Source organism: Callorhinus ursinus, unplaced genomic scaffold (assembly GCF_003265705.2).
Source record: "Callorhinus ursinus isolate GAN/ISIS: 27379988/994484 unplaced genomic scaffold, GSC_fseal_2.0 scaffold65, whole genome shotgun sequence".
Classification (NCBI taxonomy): domain Eukaryota; kingdom Metazoa; phylum Chordata; class Mammalia; order Carnivora; family Otariidae; genus Callorhinus; species Callorhinus ursinus.
The window spans coordinates 5,111,446-5,127,968 of NW_027397127.1; the positions used below are offsets into that span (position 1 = coordinate 5,111,446).

At 38.5% G+C, this 16,523-nt stretch overlaps 1 long non-coding RNA gene across 1 annotated transcript in view; it reads left to right on the forward strand.

The window, feature by feature from the left end:
- The window catches only part of LOC141371292 (uncharacterized), a 51,149-nt gene extending 34,635 nt beyond the window's left edge, over positions 1-16,514 (forward strand). The window contains exon 3 of the long non-coding RNA XR_012376118.1: positions 16,184-16,514. This is a non-coding gene — a long non-coding RNA (uncharacterized lncRNA). The remainder of the gene's footprint in view (positions 1-16,183) is intronic.
- Positions 16,515-16,523: the final 9 nt, after the last annotated feature.

Here is a 16,523-nt window from a genome sequence, read left to right on the forward strand (position 1 = left end):
CTCCCCGCCCCCATGCATGCGCTGCCTCCCGCACAATCATCATCCTGAACCAGAGTGATACCTTGGTTACAGTTGATGAACCTACACTGTCACACTATCATCATCCAAAGTCCATAGTTTACATTAGGGTTCACTCTTGGCGTTGTATATTTTTGGGGTTTTGACAAATGTATAGTGACAAACATCTGCCATTGCGGTGCCGTGCAGAGTATCTTCACTGCTCTGAAGAGCCTCTGTGTTCTGCCTATATCCATCCCTCCCTCCTCTGCTAGCCCTGGCAATCACTGGCATTTTTACTGTCTATAGTTTTGCCTTTTCCAGAATATCATAGAGTTGAAATCATACAATATGTAGTCTTTTCGGATGGGCTTCTCGCACTTAGTAATATGCACAAGTTTCCTCCATATCTTTTTTTTTTAAGATTTTATTTATTTATTTATTTGACAGGGAGAGAGACAGTGAGAGAGGGAACACAAGCAGGAGGAGTGGGAGAGGGAGAAGCAGGCTTCTCGCCAAGCAGGGAGCCCGATGCGGGGCTCGATCCCAGGACCCTGGGACCATGACCTGAGACGAAGGCAGATGCTTAACGACTGAGCCACCCAGGAGCCCCTCCTCCATATCTTTTCATGGCTTGATAGCACCTTTGTTTTTAGCATTGATTACTATTCCATGACCTGGATGTACCACAGTTTATGTAACCACTCACCTACTGAAGGACATCTCGATTATTTCTAGGTTTTGGCAATCATGAATACAGCTGCTATAAACATCCATGTGTAATTTTTGTGTGGACGCAAGTTTTCAACTCATCTGGATATATACCAAGGCGTGCAAATGCTCCATCATATGTTAAGAATAAGTTTAGTTTTGCAAGAAACTGCCAAACTGTCTTGCAAAGCGGCTGTATCATTTTGCATTCCCACCAGCAATAAATGAGAATTCCTATTGCTCCACATACTTACCAGCATTTGGTGTTATCAGGGTTCTGAATTTTAGTCATTCTAATAGGTGTGCATGGTATCCCGTTGTTTTAACTTTCATTCCCTTAATAATACATGATGTGGAGCACCTTTTCTTTTTAAAAATTTTTCTTTCTTTCTTTATTTTTTTAGTAATCTCTACACCCAATGTGGGGCTCAAACTCATGACCTGGAGATCAAGAGTTGCATTCTCTTCCAATTGAGTTGTTCATTTTCGTATTGTTGAATTGTAAGAGTTCTTTGTATATTTTGAACAGTTCTTTATCAGATAGGGTCCTCTTTTTTTTTTTTTTTCAAATATTTTCTCCCGACCTGTAGCTTGTCTTCTCATTCTCTTGACATTGTCATTCACAGACTGACGCTTTTCATTTTAATGAAGTCCAGCTTATCAATTATTTCTTTTCTGGGTCTTGACTTTGGTGTTGTAGCTAAAAAAATCATCACTATACACAATGTCCTCTAGGTTTTCTCCTATGTTACCTTCTAGGAGTTTTACAATTTTGCATTTTACATTTAGGTCTGTGATCCATTTTCAGTTAATTTTTGTGGAGAATGTAAGTAGACTGTTTTTTTGGTTTTCTTTCTTTCTTTCTTTCTTTTTTTTGTATATGGATGTCCAGTAGACCCAGCACCATTTGTTGAAAAGATTATCTTTGCTCTATTTTATTGCCCTGCCTTCTTTGTCAAAGATCAATTGACCATATTTTTGTGGGTCTCTTGCTGGGTTCTCTATTCTGTTTCATTGATCGATTTGTCTCTTCTTTCACCAATACTACAGTATCTAGATGCCTGTAGCTTTAAAGTAAGTCTTGAAGTTTGATACTGTCAGTTCTACAGTTTTGTTCTTCCTTAATATTGTATTGGCTATTCTGGGTCTTTTGCCTTTCCTTAGAAACTTTAGAATCAGTTTGTTGATAGCCACAAAACAGCTCGCTGGGATTCTGATTGGTATTGTGTTGAATCTACAGATCAATTTGGGAAGAACTGACATTTTGACAATACTGAGTCTTCCTATCCATGAATATGGAATAGCTCCATTTATTTATTCTTCCTTGATTTCTTTTATCAGTTGTATAATTTTCCTCAAGGAGATTTTGTACATATCTGATTAGATTTAAACTTAAGTATTTCATTTTTTAGGTGCTAATGTAAAGGGTATTATGTTTTTTAATTTTACTTTCCACTTGTTCATTGTTGGTATGTAAGAAAGTGATTGAATTTGTATATTAACCTAGTATCCTGCAATCTTACCAGTTGCAGAATAATTGTTTATGAGTTCCAAGAGGGTTTTCTTTTTGTCAACTCAGATTTTCTACATAGACAATTATGTCATCTTCAAACAAAGTTTTATTTCTTTTTTCCCAATCTGTATACATTTTACTTACTTTCTTGTCTTATCACTTTAGTTAGGACTTCCAATATGATGCTGAAAAGGAGTGGTGAGAGTGGACATCCTTGTCTTACTCCTGATCTTAGTGGGAAAGCTTCTAGTTTCTCACCATTAAGTATGATGTTAGATGTAGGGTTTTTGCAGATGTTCTTTATCAAGTTGAGGAAGTTCCTATCTATTCCTAGTTTGCTGAGAGGTTTTTTTTTTGTTTTGTTTTGGTTTGGTTTGGTTTGGTTTGGTTTTGGTTTTGGTTTTCTGTTTTTACCATGAATCAATATTGGATTTTATCATATGCTTTTTTGGGTATCTGTTGATATGAGCATGTTATTTTTCTTCTTTAGTCTTTCGATGTGATAGATTATATTAATTTATTTCCAAGTGTTGAACCAGCCTTGCATACCTGGGATAAACACCATTTGGTCATCGTGTAGAATTCTTTTTATACATTGTTGGATTCAATATGCCAATGTTTTGTTAAGGATTTTTGCTTATGTGTTCCTGAGAGATATTGATCTGTAGTTCTCTTTTCTAATAATATCTCTGCCTGGCTTTGGTATTACAGTAATGCTGGCCTCAGAGAATGAGTTAGGGAATATTCTCTCTGTTCCTATCTTCTGAGATTGTAGAGAATTAATGTAATTTTTTCCTTAAATGCTTGGTAGAATTCATCAGTGAATCTATCTGGCCCTGATGCTTTCTGTTTTAGAAGGTTATTAATTATTGGTTTAATTTTTTAAATAGATATGGGCCTATTCAGATTGTCAATTTTTCTTGTGTCAGTTCTAGTAGATTTTATCTTTCAAGGAATTGGTCCATTTCATCTAGGTTACGAAATTTATGGGTATAGTGTTGTTCATACTATTCTTTTATTATCCTTTTAATGTCCATAGGATCTGTGATGATTCCCTTATTTCATTTTTAATATTAATGATGTGTGTCATCTCTCTTTTTTTCCTAGTTAGCCTCGCAAGAGGCTTACTGATTTTATGGATCTTTTCAAAGAACTAACTTTTCATTTTGTTGATTTTCTTCATTGATTTCCTGTTTTCAATTTCATAGCTATCTGCTCTAACTTTTATTGTTTTCTTCCTTATGCTTGCTTTGGGTTTATTTTGCATTTTAGTTTTGTAGGTTTCTATTGCCATGTCGTCAAGCTCAAATATTCCTTCTTCAGCCATGTCCAGTCTACTAATGAGCCTATCAAAGGCATTCTTCATTTCTGTTACAGTGTTTTTGATATCTAGAATTTCTTTTTTATTCTTTTTTTAGAATTTCTGTCTCTCTGCTCAACATTATCTGTCTGTTCTTGCATGTTGGTGACTTTTTCATTAGAGCCTCTTGCATATTAATTATAGTTGTTTTAAATTAATAATCTGATAATTGCAACATCCCTGTCATATCTGAGTCTGATTCTGATGCTTACTTTGTCTCTTCAAACTGTATTTTTGCCGTATAGCATGTCTCATAATTTTTTGTTGTTAGCCAAACGTGATATACTGAATGAAAAGATTTCCAGTAAATAGGACTTCAGTGATGTGCTGGTAAGGTGTGGGGCCGGGTAAAGTATTTTACAGTCTGATGATTAAGTTTCAGTATTTTAATGAGCCTGTGCTCATGGACCATAAACTTTACCAGTGTCTCCCAGTCCTCCTCCCTCATCTTAGTTATGACAGGATGGCTGGGCTGGGCTGGGGTGCTGGAGCTGGGTACTCCCCTTCTCCCTACATGGAAGGCTAGAGCAAACTGAAATGGAGTATTTCCTTTCTCCCAAGTCAGTCAAGCTCTGATAAAACCCCAATAGGTTAGGCTCTGGTGAAATAGATTCTCTAGAGGGCAGGCCTTGTTAAGAACAGAATGCTCTGGCCTATTTAGAAATAGTTACTTTTCTCTTCCCCTTCTGGAAACCTGAGGGGCTTTTCCTCTTTTCTTCACTTTAAGGACCTGGCAGAGCTCCAGGAGGTAAAACTCACAAAAGTGTAGGGTCCCCTCTGGATTTTTTATTTTTTATTTTTTTTTAATTTTTTTTAAGATTTTATCTATTTGACAGAGAGAGAGACAGTGAGAGAGGGAAGGCAAGAAGGGGGAGAGGGAGAAGCAGGCTTCCCGCTGAGCAGGGAGCCCGATGTGGGGCTCGATCCCAGGACTCCGGGATCATGACCTGAGCTGAAGGCAGACGCCCAATGACTGAGCCACCCAGGTGCCCGCCCTCTGGATTTTTTAACTCTCAAACTTGTCCACACACTAAGCCTCCAGTAATTCATTAATTACAATTCATGTCTTTCTACCCCAGTACTGGTTACTGTGGAGATTTTTGCTTTGCAGATCTTAGGTAAGTCGTGATTCTCTGGATCTGCCTGTCTCTCCAATTTTGAGGGCAACATTTTGCCCCGAGATCTTGCTTTTTGTGGATCTAAGAAGACTTATAGGTTTTTTGGGTTTGTTTGGCTTTTGGCTTTTTGTTAGGATGGAGTGGTGACGTTTAAATTCTTACATGCCGGACCAGAAACCAGAATTGCCTGTTGTGTTTTTAATGCCACCTTTCAATGTAGATATTATCTCTGCCATGTTGAGATAAAAATTTTAAAAACAAATGGAAGTAATATGATTTGCATTAGAGTGAATTGCTTACTGAAATATTGGCAGGCTAGAGAGATAGGCACTTCATTGGTATTAACTGTACAATTGATATAATTGTACAAATAGCTATTCTCCCCAGGCAAAGGTTAAGTTTTCTGTACGAAAATGACTTTAACTGTAATGGGTGGAGCAATAATGGTTCACTTTCAGAAGACAGGGATGACACCCCAAGCCATTCCTTTTTATGTTTACTTTGCTCCATATCTGCATCATCATCACCTCATCACATACTTTTAAAAGATAACACAGTTGGCAGAGTCCTCCATGTGTGGAAGGGTGACCAAAGAGTCTTGTGAGGCAGGCAGTCCTCTCTAAACTCCTGTGTGTTGGGAAATCTAGGTGCCATTTCTGTGGCCATTCAGTTTATAGCTCTAAAGTTCTATCCCACTTTGCAGTCTGTCTCACCCAAACTTCCTTCCAACTCTTTCCCAACGTGAGTCTTCTGCTCCCATCAGGTCAGTCTCCAGACTCTCCTTGATGTGCCATGTTCATTTTCAGTTTCTACCCTCACTCATATTGACTCTTCTAAGGAGGCATTCTGCTATCCTCTCTGTCCTCCTTCAGTGTCTGCCCAGCTCAAATCCAGACTTCGCCTCAAAACTCTCCATTACTCTTGCCTTTTTGGACTTATTCTGACCCTTCTAGTCAGCACCACTGCATTTAGCCCTGTTTTGTTTTATAGCTTCCTCTGATTTATGTATTCAAGTCTTGTCTCCACAATAATAGATCAGCTATTAATGTCTCTTTCACACCCTCCTCAGCACTTAGTACTGTGGAAGGCACATAGTGGCTTCTGCTCATTGATGACTTGCTTGCTTGTTGTTTTCCACTTTGCCGTGCCTACTGCTATGGATGTCTGAAATTCTTTAGTAATGGGAAGATCCTCAGAGCTTTGCTTTACTTTAACTTTAAGGCATTTTCTTGGGGAGAGTGGCCTGCCTGTTTACAGTTACCCAAATTGTGCTTGCTATATGGAAACTGTTGAAATGTGCATTGGGTTTAGTATAATTCCACTTAGCTTCATTCTAAGACCTCCTTTTTTTTTGGTGATCCTGGTGTTTCACCTGACTTAAAGATGATGATGCTATAACTATTAAAGAAACACTAGACCCAACTCTGAACACCTCTGGATTGATCTAAAGACTGATGTTGCTTTACCACTATTTCTGCTTACTTAATCTTCTGAGACATCAATTTTATAATTTTGGTTTTCTGCTTTCTCTAGATAGCAGGATTTGTCATTAGTTTTTGCTTGTCTATCGCTCCAAATAGCTCAGGATGTTTTGTATCATGTCTGTGATAAAGTCCAGTATATGACCTCAGTACTGTTCCTATCTATTTTCTTGATCCTTTGCTTGTCATCTTGTGAATATTTTCCATTTTACACCCACAGATGACAGGAATACTTGGATCTTGGATGAATTACATGGTAATTGAGAAGGAGATTAGAAACTTACTCCAAAGACCAATTTCCAAATTCCTCATTGAGTTGTTAGTCCTGGTTGCAAAAAATAAAAACGAACCTACTACACAACCTTCTTTCATATCCTTAGTGATAGAGGGGAATGGTCAGGATTCCAACATCTACAATATAAGACCATATTATTATGAAACCTTAAGTGGATCTTATATGAATCAGCAACAAGATATGTGGCTAGGGTCCAGAAAATTTGTGCTAAGTCTTTTGTCAGTTGATAACACAGTCTAGAAATCTTTATGTTCACTTAATTTTTTTCTGTAACTGCCACAATGCAAAGAGCATGAATGCTTCTTTTCCATGTTGACTAAACAGTTAAAAAATGAGACAAAGAGCAAAATAATGTTATACTCACCCAAGAGTGACAAGAGTCTAGATTATCAGTAAAGTAATGCTTTGATGAGACACACTTACACAGAAAGAATCACTGGTCATTGAAAGAAGCAAGGGGCTCCCTGTGGGAAGTGTTTATAAAAGGATATTTAGAGCTTACCAAGATGGATAAAGCTAAATGACTCTTCTGAAGGAAGAGTGTCCATGCTGACTTAAGAGACTATCTCAGGAAGACTAACTCTAGGGAATTTACAGAGGATGAGAGCTATAGCCAGTTACTATGATGTTAGATAAGTCAGCTCAAAGGGCTCAGTAGAAACTGCAGTAGGATTCCTTTAGATCTGGGAGAGGACTGATGGCTTAGACTTGGAGCAGTATTCTTCTATAACGGATGTAGGTTTAAGAAGTCCTAGCTCTTATTAGAAGTGAGCCCTAGAAAACAAGAATTATGTAACACTAATATTCCAGACTTTTCCAGCTGGTGAAATGAGATCACATGAACTCTACTATCCAAATTTCATCAGCTGCAAGGCCCCACCTGCTCGCAGAGGAATTTAACCCCATTCCAAATACACTCCAGTTATTTCTGATCATTCTCAGGGGGGTAGGGGTAGTGGGGGGGTTACCACATGTGCCTGTAAAATTCTCACTCACATTCTTATAGTCGGGACTACTAATCAAGGCACCTCCTCATTGCTTCCATTGCTGATGCCCTTTGTGCAAATAGCACAGAGCTTCCAGTCTTCGAGGTATTGAGATCTGGGCCCCTCACCCAACTTTCTATGAATTTTGTGACTTTGGCTTGAAACAGCATAATTTGAGCCCAGAATCACAGAGGGGTCTTCATGAAAACAGTGCCTTCAGCTTTTGCCTCTCCCTTCCCCACTGGGCCTGAAACCCAAAGGGCTAGCCAAAGCATCAACACTCTGCTTTCCCTCTATTCTTTCCATATCTTTCTCTTTTCTGTGTGCTCCAGAAAAAAAAAAAAAAGCCAACTTATTACTCTTCCTTCAGCCCAAATTCCAAAGTCTCCATGCATATAGACTTATGCCAATAGGTAAAGGAAGGGAGAGGGAAAACAATCACCTGGTCTCTTTCAGATGAAGTTCTAGCACCAACTTCAGCCCAGTCAAGATTCTGTTATGCATATAACAAAAACATACACTGTGTTTCTATCAGGGCCTGAGTAGGAAGGGGAAGAGCATATCTGAAGAAGGAAACAGTGATATAAAAGGAACCACCATCTCAGAAAGAGAATTAAACCTTCAAAGAGTCGCTGACTCCCTTTGTCATTCTTTCTTACTGCTCTTTTTAATTTTCTCAGGCTCAATTTCAATATTGAGTCCAAGTCTTTTGTTCCTTCATCTTTAGATCCAGAAGAGGACAGCAATTAATTACTATTCATGGCTGAATAACCACTAACTAAGGTGGGTTTTTTTCATCGCAAAGTGCTATGGAAAGTGATTGATGACATTGAATTTGGCAGACCCCTTTTCCTTAAATTAATTCTATTTCATATCCAAAGCTGAAGACTTCTGTTCCATAAATCAGTGGAATTTCTCCAGGTGAAGCAGCCTTAATAGGAACACAATATCACCTTCAAACTACAGTTATGGCAATGGTGAAGAAGTGCAAGTAGCCCTTTTTAATTAGTCATTTCACTATGAAGATTTTCAAACCGTGAAAACCATAAAAAAATAAAAGAATAGGCCAACTATTGAAGTAGAAGAATTTACAGACCTGATTTATTAGATACTGTTACCCATGAGGGAAATGAAAGTGAACCCCACTTCAACTGGTGTGTCGTGAATTGCTGGACAAAATTAGGGAGGAGGAAATTTTTGGAAACTGTGGGTGATGACTCAGGGGATCTAGAAGTCATAAGAAAAATCCTTGACCCTCAAGAGTTGCTGAAAGCGTGGAGAAGAACCTGGAGTTGGTAAAATATAGAGGCTGAAAAGTGCTATAATGAAAACGCAAATGGTTTCATGGACCTAGAGCAGGTGGCTCTCAACTGAGGGAGATTTTGCCACCTAGGGGACACAAGGCAATGTCTGCAAGCATTCTTAAACAATAAACTTTTTGATTTTAGTAGATTTAGAACTATAAAAAGTTGCTAACTCAGTACAGCGGCTTCTGAATACGTGAACTCAGTTCCCCCTACCGTTAACGTCTCACATCAGAACTATATATTGTTACAATGAAATAAACAACATTGACACATTATTACTAACTGAAGTTTATGTCTTATTCAAATTTCCTTAGTTGTTACCTATTATCTTTTTCTGTTTCAGGATCACATCAAAGAAACCACACTGTATTTAGCTCTCATGACTCCTTAGGCTTCTCTTGGCCTTGACAGTTTTCTCAGACTTTTCCTTGCCTTTGATGACCTTGACAGTCTGCAGGAACATAGGTCAGAACCTTTGTAGAATGTCCCTGTACTGGGATTTGCCTAATGTTATTCTTGTGATTAGAATGTGGCTATGGGTTTTTTAAGGGGAAGGACAATAGAGGTCAAGAGCGCTTCTCATCTTATCATATCTAGGGCTATCAACGTGACTTATCACTGATGGTGTTAATCTCAACCACCTGTCCAAGATAGGGTTTATGAGCTTTCTCTGCTCTAAAGTTATTTTTCCCCCATTCCATACTCTCTTCTTTGGAAGCAAGTCACTATGTGCAGCCTTTACTTGCAGGATGAGCAATTATGCTCCATCTCATTGAAGGGGAAATAGCTACATAAATTATCTGGAATTCTATGTGGGAGATTTGTCTCTTCTCCTATATTGATTTATTCATCATTCATTTATGCTAGTATGGATGCCTGGATATTTATTGCAGACCTTTTAATTTTTTGTAAGATTATGTTTTTTAAGTGACCTCTACACCCAGCATGGAGCTCGAACCCACAACCCCGAGATCAAGAGTTGCATGCTCCACTGACTGAGCCAGCCAGGCAGCCCCCACCCCAGGCATTTTAATCTTTATAATGGGGTCTGGGGAGGGTGATTATGGCATCTAGTGGGCAGAGACCAGGGATACCTATAATGTGCAGGATAGATCCCCACAACAAAGAGTTGTCTGACCCCAAATGTCAATGGCACCAAGGTTGAGAAACCCTGCTCTAGAGCCTCTGATGTTCTCCTCTGTTAGATGTTGCATATGGAAATACGACTCCAATTTTATAATTGAAGTCAGTGAATAAAAGTTGTGTTTTCAGAGAACTTTGTTGCAATGCATAAAATGAGTAAATCTTTTGGTGTCATAAGAACATAAAGTAAGAGATTTAGTACCTCTAAGGCTCTGTATAACCAAAATGAGCTGAAAAGTTGAGGCAGCGACCAAGACTATTCAAATGCAGTGGTATCCTGCCCCTACCACCCTGCCATCGAAGAAAAATTCTGGCTCAATGTGTACATATTGGTAGTCTGCATTGAATGAATTTGCTGAGTATTTACTTAGCACCAGTGTATGAGTTTGGGGAATCAAAGAGAGGCTTTGAAATGAGTCTGGAGGTAGGAAAGGTGAAATCAAAAAGAAAATGCCATTTTCTTCAAAGTCTGCCTTCTCTCTACATGGCACCTTTTCACTTCCTTACCCTGCACTAGAGCAATGGTACTCAACCCACGTCAATATTTCACCCTTCCCCCCCCCCCAAGACACTTGTCAATATCTGAAGATGTTTAGGAGGGATCACAACCTTGGGGGAGGGGTGCTAACTAGCACCTAATGGGTAAAGACCAGGGATGCTGTTAAACATGCTACAATACACAGGACAGTTCCCCAAATAAAGAATTCTCCAGCCCCAAATGCCAACAGTGCCAAAGTTGAGAAACCCTGGACTAGAGAGGAAGAAAACCGTCTTCCAGGTTGATCACATTAATTTCTCACGATCAGAGAGAGGCATAGTTGTCTTGATATATCCCCTTTTAAGTTGTGTGTGTGTGTGTGTGTGTGTGTGTGTGTGTGTGTGTGTGTGTGTTTCAACAACCCCTTTTAGCTCCAGCTTTGGCCAGGTTACTATTGGTGTTGAAGGACATTTCAGAGCATAGGTATACCTGAGTAAAATCAAACTTTTTACCCTAGCTTATAAAGCTCTGAAAAACCAGGCCTTCCCCACCTTTGTGTCTTCTTTCCATGGCCCTCTGCCCTTGGTTCTCTTGACCCATCCAGCTGCCCAAGGCCCAAGGCCAGACTGGCTTTATGACCTTTGCGCTTGATGACCCCTCTATCTGGACTACTCTTCCTCTAGACCTGGGTGGGCAAGGCTGGCTCTTTTTCATCATTCTTATCTCAGCTCAAACATCATCTTCTCAGCAAAGTTAATCGCCTAAATCTAAAGTACAGTCCCTTCCCCTACACACACCTATTTTGGGTTTCATTTTATTTTGCCCATAGCACTTACCACTTTCTGAAATTATCTTGTTTGTCTGATACATTACCATGTAAGCCTCCTAGGGGCAGGGACTTTGTCTTTTTAGCTCAGCTTGGATCTGTGTGCTCACACCCAGTCTGGCACAGAGTCCAGGTTAAATAAATATCTGTTGAATGACTGAATGGACAAAGGCAGGGGTTAGGAGTAAACACTTAAAATTTCTTGAAATTCTGAATTCATAGGGAATGTTTTGTGCTTCATTAATCTCTTAAGAAAAAAATGGAAATTGGGGAGTAAAATCTCAAAATACGGAATGTTCTAAAAGAACTATTTGATCATAGGGGAAGAGAGGAAAAAATAAAACAAAATCAGAGAGTGAGACAAACCATAAGAGACTCTTAATCATAGGAAACAGACTGAGGGTAGCTGGAGGGGAAGTGGGTGGGGGAATGGGGTAACTGGGTGATGGGCATTAAAGAAGGCATGTGATGTAATGAGCACTGGGTATTATGTAAAATGATGAGTCCCTGAACTCTACCTCTGAAACCAATAATACGTTATATATTAATTAATTGAATTTAAATGTAAAAAAATGAAAAAAAAGAACCATTTGTAGTTTGAATGCCCCCTCAATTAGGAACACACTACGTAGTTTATTAATTTCATTAAATCACAAAATGGTTACAACTTGTTATATTGTATGTCAATGAAGACTTTATTCAAGTAATTCTGAATTTGGTATTCCATTAAAATTTTCTTCCTAGATTTTTTCCCATATAAGAGAAGCAGAGAAACCAATGAGGACAGAGGAAAACACCACTGCTGAAGCCATTAGGTTTTAGGACTTAGGGTTTCACACAGATATAGAAAACATTGTCTTAGAAAAGGAGCCAAGAGAAGTGAGCAAGAAAAACACCCTGCCACTCACCAAATATAAATTTTACCCCCAGGGAACTTTGTCTACTCAGTTTTATTTTCTGAGATATTACCATCAGCAGTGTCTTCTTGGATGCTTCATTTCGTGAACTTTTGAAAACAGAAAGTTCATAGTCATTTTTTTAGCTCTTATAAATAATGTTCCTATGAACATGGGTGTACATATGTTTGTTTGAGTACCTATCGTCAGTTACTTTAGATATATACCTTAGGAGTGGAATTGCTGGATTATACGGTAATTCCACAGTTCACTTTTTGAGGAATGGCTGAGCTCTTTTCCACAGCACCTGTACCATTTTGCATCCCTGCTAGCAAGATGGGAGGTTTTCATTTTTTCCCATATCCTCGTGCAATACTTGAGATTCTACTTCTTTTAAAATAGCCTTTCTAGTGGATGGGAAGTGGTACTCCATTGTGGTTTGGATTTAAGTTACCCTAAAGACTAATGACGCTGAACATCTTTTCATGTATTTATTGGTCATGTTCAGTGTAGACTATTTCTGACGTTGGACAATTTCTGAACTTTTATAGTTTCATTTAGATAGTGCGGAAGATAGAAAGATCAGAAGCAGACAGGAATGAGAGGGCTAGCGTCACAAGAGTCTATTTGGCAGATGCCCCAAATGCCTTCCTGGCCCCCACCCCGAGAATGTCACATTTTCCACAACAATGGAAAGTTCCTTTCTGATAGCAAGTCTTACAGACCTTGAATATTTGCTGATACAGTTAAATGAAATAGCGGGAATGTCATAAAAGTGGCTGACAGGAAATAAGGAAAGCAATGGTAGACAGGACAAGTTGACTATCAAGTTCGTATGGGTAAAGAGAAAATTATTTTTTCTCTTACCAATGGGTAAGGAGGACATTGCAACCCAGAAGGGACCTTTGTAGAGTAGACTGCACACACGCAGATAATTAACAAGTGTATTAGAAAATTTTGTGGGGCTTTTTTTTCCTTAACAAAATAGATAAAGGAGAAAAAAAATCTTTCCCATCAAAATTTCTGTTTGCTTTCTCAGATATGTTCCACATAAATTAAACAGATCATATTTTTCTGTTTTCCTTAGATATTCCTGATTTTTTTTTTTAATCCAAGCAATTCGGAGCACTTTAATAGGTATGGTTTTGGTAACTGTGCTTAAGGTTAGATTGTCAAACCTCTGGGAAATCAATATGAGGTAGACAATGTGGCAAAGTAGGATGAGCTCTGAGCTGATAGTCAGGAGATCTGTGTCCCAACCCTCAGTTCTGAAATGACTAGTTTTGTAACCTTGAACAAATTACTTAACCTTTTGGAACCCCCGTGTCCTCATTTGTAAATAAATGAATGATTGGACTCTTGATTATCTTTAAAGTCCTTTGCAGCTCTGAACTTCTATTTGAGAAGTTCATGTGTTATGTGCTTTAAATTTCAAAGGTAGATGCGTACTCTTCCTTTGTTTGCACATACAGAAATTAAAACTGTTACCTCAGTTCAAACCTGTATCAACAGAATAAGTTTAAAAAGGAACAACAACAAAAAGGCCCAGGGACCCAGACTTCTAAGTTCTGAAACCAGGCTCCTCTTTGTGTATTGGCTGAGAGCCTCAGTACACATATATATGTGATAATCTGCCCTCTGCCCTGAGGTTTCTTAATCTCTCCCTGTTTTGCAATGTGTGTCATAGATGTTTGTTTATCAGTGTAACTGACTCAGAGAGGACATTGCACTATTTCCTAGTCAGTGACTCAAGAATTTCTCATCTGAACTTTCTAGTCTTTCACTCTCTAACTTCTGTGACTTCAAATAAGGGTACCTTGACTTTCACTTAATCCGATGATGCATTTTATTTTCTGCAGGAGGATACTGGGTTTTGAAACTTTTGCCCCTCTTCACGTGTAGGGAAAGTTGTAATAAATGGTAAGATGATTCTGCCCTGCCACCATAGGGGCCTCTCTCCAGACTGTCTGACACAAGTTCCAGGGAGCTCTGGGTCATCTTGTTGTCAAAAGAGAACAATTAGCAACTTCAGTCCCTGATGAGTGGTCAAGGATTTAAGATCTATCTGGGAAGGGTTAGGTTACATTTGGGTACGACATAGCAGCCTAAGCTGTGGCAGGGCACTTGCTGTGATGAGCACTGGGTGATGTATGGAAGCGTTGAATCGCCATATTGTACACCGGAAACTAAGATTACACCATCTGTTAACTGGAATTTAAATAAAAAACCTTTTTTTTAAGTAAAATAAAATAAAATAAGTAAAAGAATAAATAAAATACAGAGCCAGTGGAAGCGAGGAAGGTATGATCTTTGCATTAGTATTTCTTTCCAATTGTAGAGGTTTTCTCAGGTTGAAAACAGCAGGAGGTAAGATAAACATTCTATCAAAACTTATGATCACAGAACTTGATCAGAGAACTGATCTGACCTGCATTATCTGAAGCCCTGCTTTTGATATTTGTATTACCTCTTGTTAATTTGCAGGCATACTTTGCTTTTGTGCTTTCCCTGGGTTTCTTCTGTATTTAGTGTCTCTTTCAGCCCGAGATCAGCTTGTTTATTTCCCAAAAAGGCAGCTGCTTCTGCAAAAGGCTAGCAACAGGATAGAGTATGAGGTGTGGGGGAGGGAGGTGTAATTGAAGCTGAAGGGATTCTTAAAGTTAGTGGGATCTGTTCAATGAAACTATCTCTCCCCGACTTTTTTCTCTGGAAGAATGTTGAAATGCTGTACTTTTGCCAAAAAAAATTCCCCAAATTCAAATCCTAAACAAAAGAAATAACCTCTCCATCCTGAATCAAATGCTATTTTGTGTTGGTGACCTATTTCAAGAATCATTATATTTAATTTGATTTAAAATTACCTTTATGATTTTACAGCAGATCAGTGTATGCATTTGCTTTCTTACTGGGGTCTATTCATCAATGGGACTATCATTACAAATTACTATTTTCATTTTCTGTTGAAAATCAGAGGAAAGATGTTTTGGTGATATGAGTCAGTTACCTTGAAAGGTATCATTTGATTCAGCAAGTCGACATCTAAGAGTTATTTTAAGACACTAATTAGAGAGACATGATATCCAAGGATGTTCATAATGGCATCACTTATAGTACTAGAAAAATTTAGAAACCTAAATGCCCCCCACACAATAGGGGACTGGTTAAATAAATTATGTAACAGCCATATGCTGGAATATTATGCAGCCCTAAACCTGGTTTTTAAATAATTTTTAATAACATGGGGGAGAGCTCACTTTAAGTGTCAAGTGAAGAAAAGCACACAATACTATACTGTTGACCCTTGAACGACATGGGCTTGAACTCTATGGATCCACTTATATGTGGAATTTTTTCGATAAATACAGTAGAGTACTATAAATGTATTTTCTTTTCCTTATGATTTTCTTAATAGCACTTTCTTTTCCCTGGCTTACTTTATTGTAAGAATACAGTATATAATATATGTAACATAAAAAATATGTGCTAATCGACTGTGTTATCTGTCAGGCTTCTGGTCCAGCAGCAGCCTATTAGTAGTTAAGTTTCTGGGGAGTCAAAAGTTATATGTGGATTTTCAACTGCATGGGGGATCAGCAATCCTACCCCCCATGCTGTTCAAGGGTCAACTAGACATATGAAATGGTTCCAATTTTGGAGAAAAATATACATAAGAAGAAACTAGTTAAAAAATACACCAGAATATTCATAGTGGCTCACTCAATGCAGCAGAATGGTGGATTTAAAGAGCACTCTTTAGGGGTGCCTGGCTGGATCAGTTGGTGGAGCACATGACTCTTAATCTCTGGGTCGTGAGTTCAAGCCTCATATGGGGTATGGAGCCTACTTAAAATTAAAAAAAAAGTAGAGAGCATTCTTTATATATTTTTGGTGCTTTCTGTTTTCTATAATGGTTATTACTCTTAGAAAAATACATAAAAATTTCAAACATTTTAATGAAAGGAAATTAAACAATAATGAGATAGCATTGTTTCCCTATTGGATTGGCAAGATTTTTTTTAAAGATTTTATTTATTTATTTATTTATTTATTTATTTATTTATTTATTTGTCAGAGAGAGAGAAAGAGCACCAGCAGGGAGAGCACCAGGCATAGGGAGAAGCAGGCTCCCCGCCAATCAGGGAGCCCGATGCGGGACTCGATTCCAGGACCCCGGGATCATGACCTGAGCCGGAGGCAGACGCTTAACCGACTGAGCCACCCAGGAGTCCCAATCGGCAAGATTTTTAAAGATTGATAATATTCGATGTTTTCAAGGAGATGAGGAAAATGGCACTCTTGCATACTCTAAGTAGGAGTGTAAGTTGGTTTGGTCCTTTTAAAAGACAACTTGACAGCTTCCTTTAAAATTTCAAATGCACCTAGCCTTTGACCCAACATCATTTCCACTTACA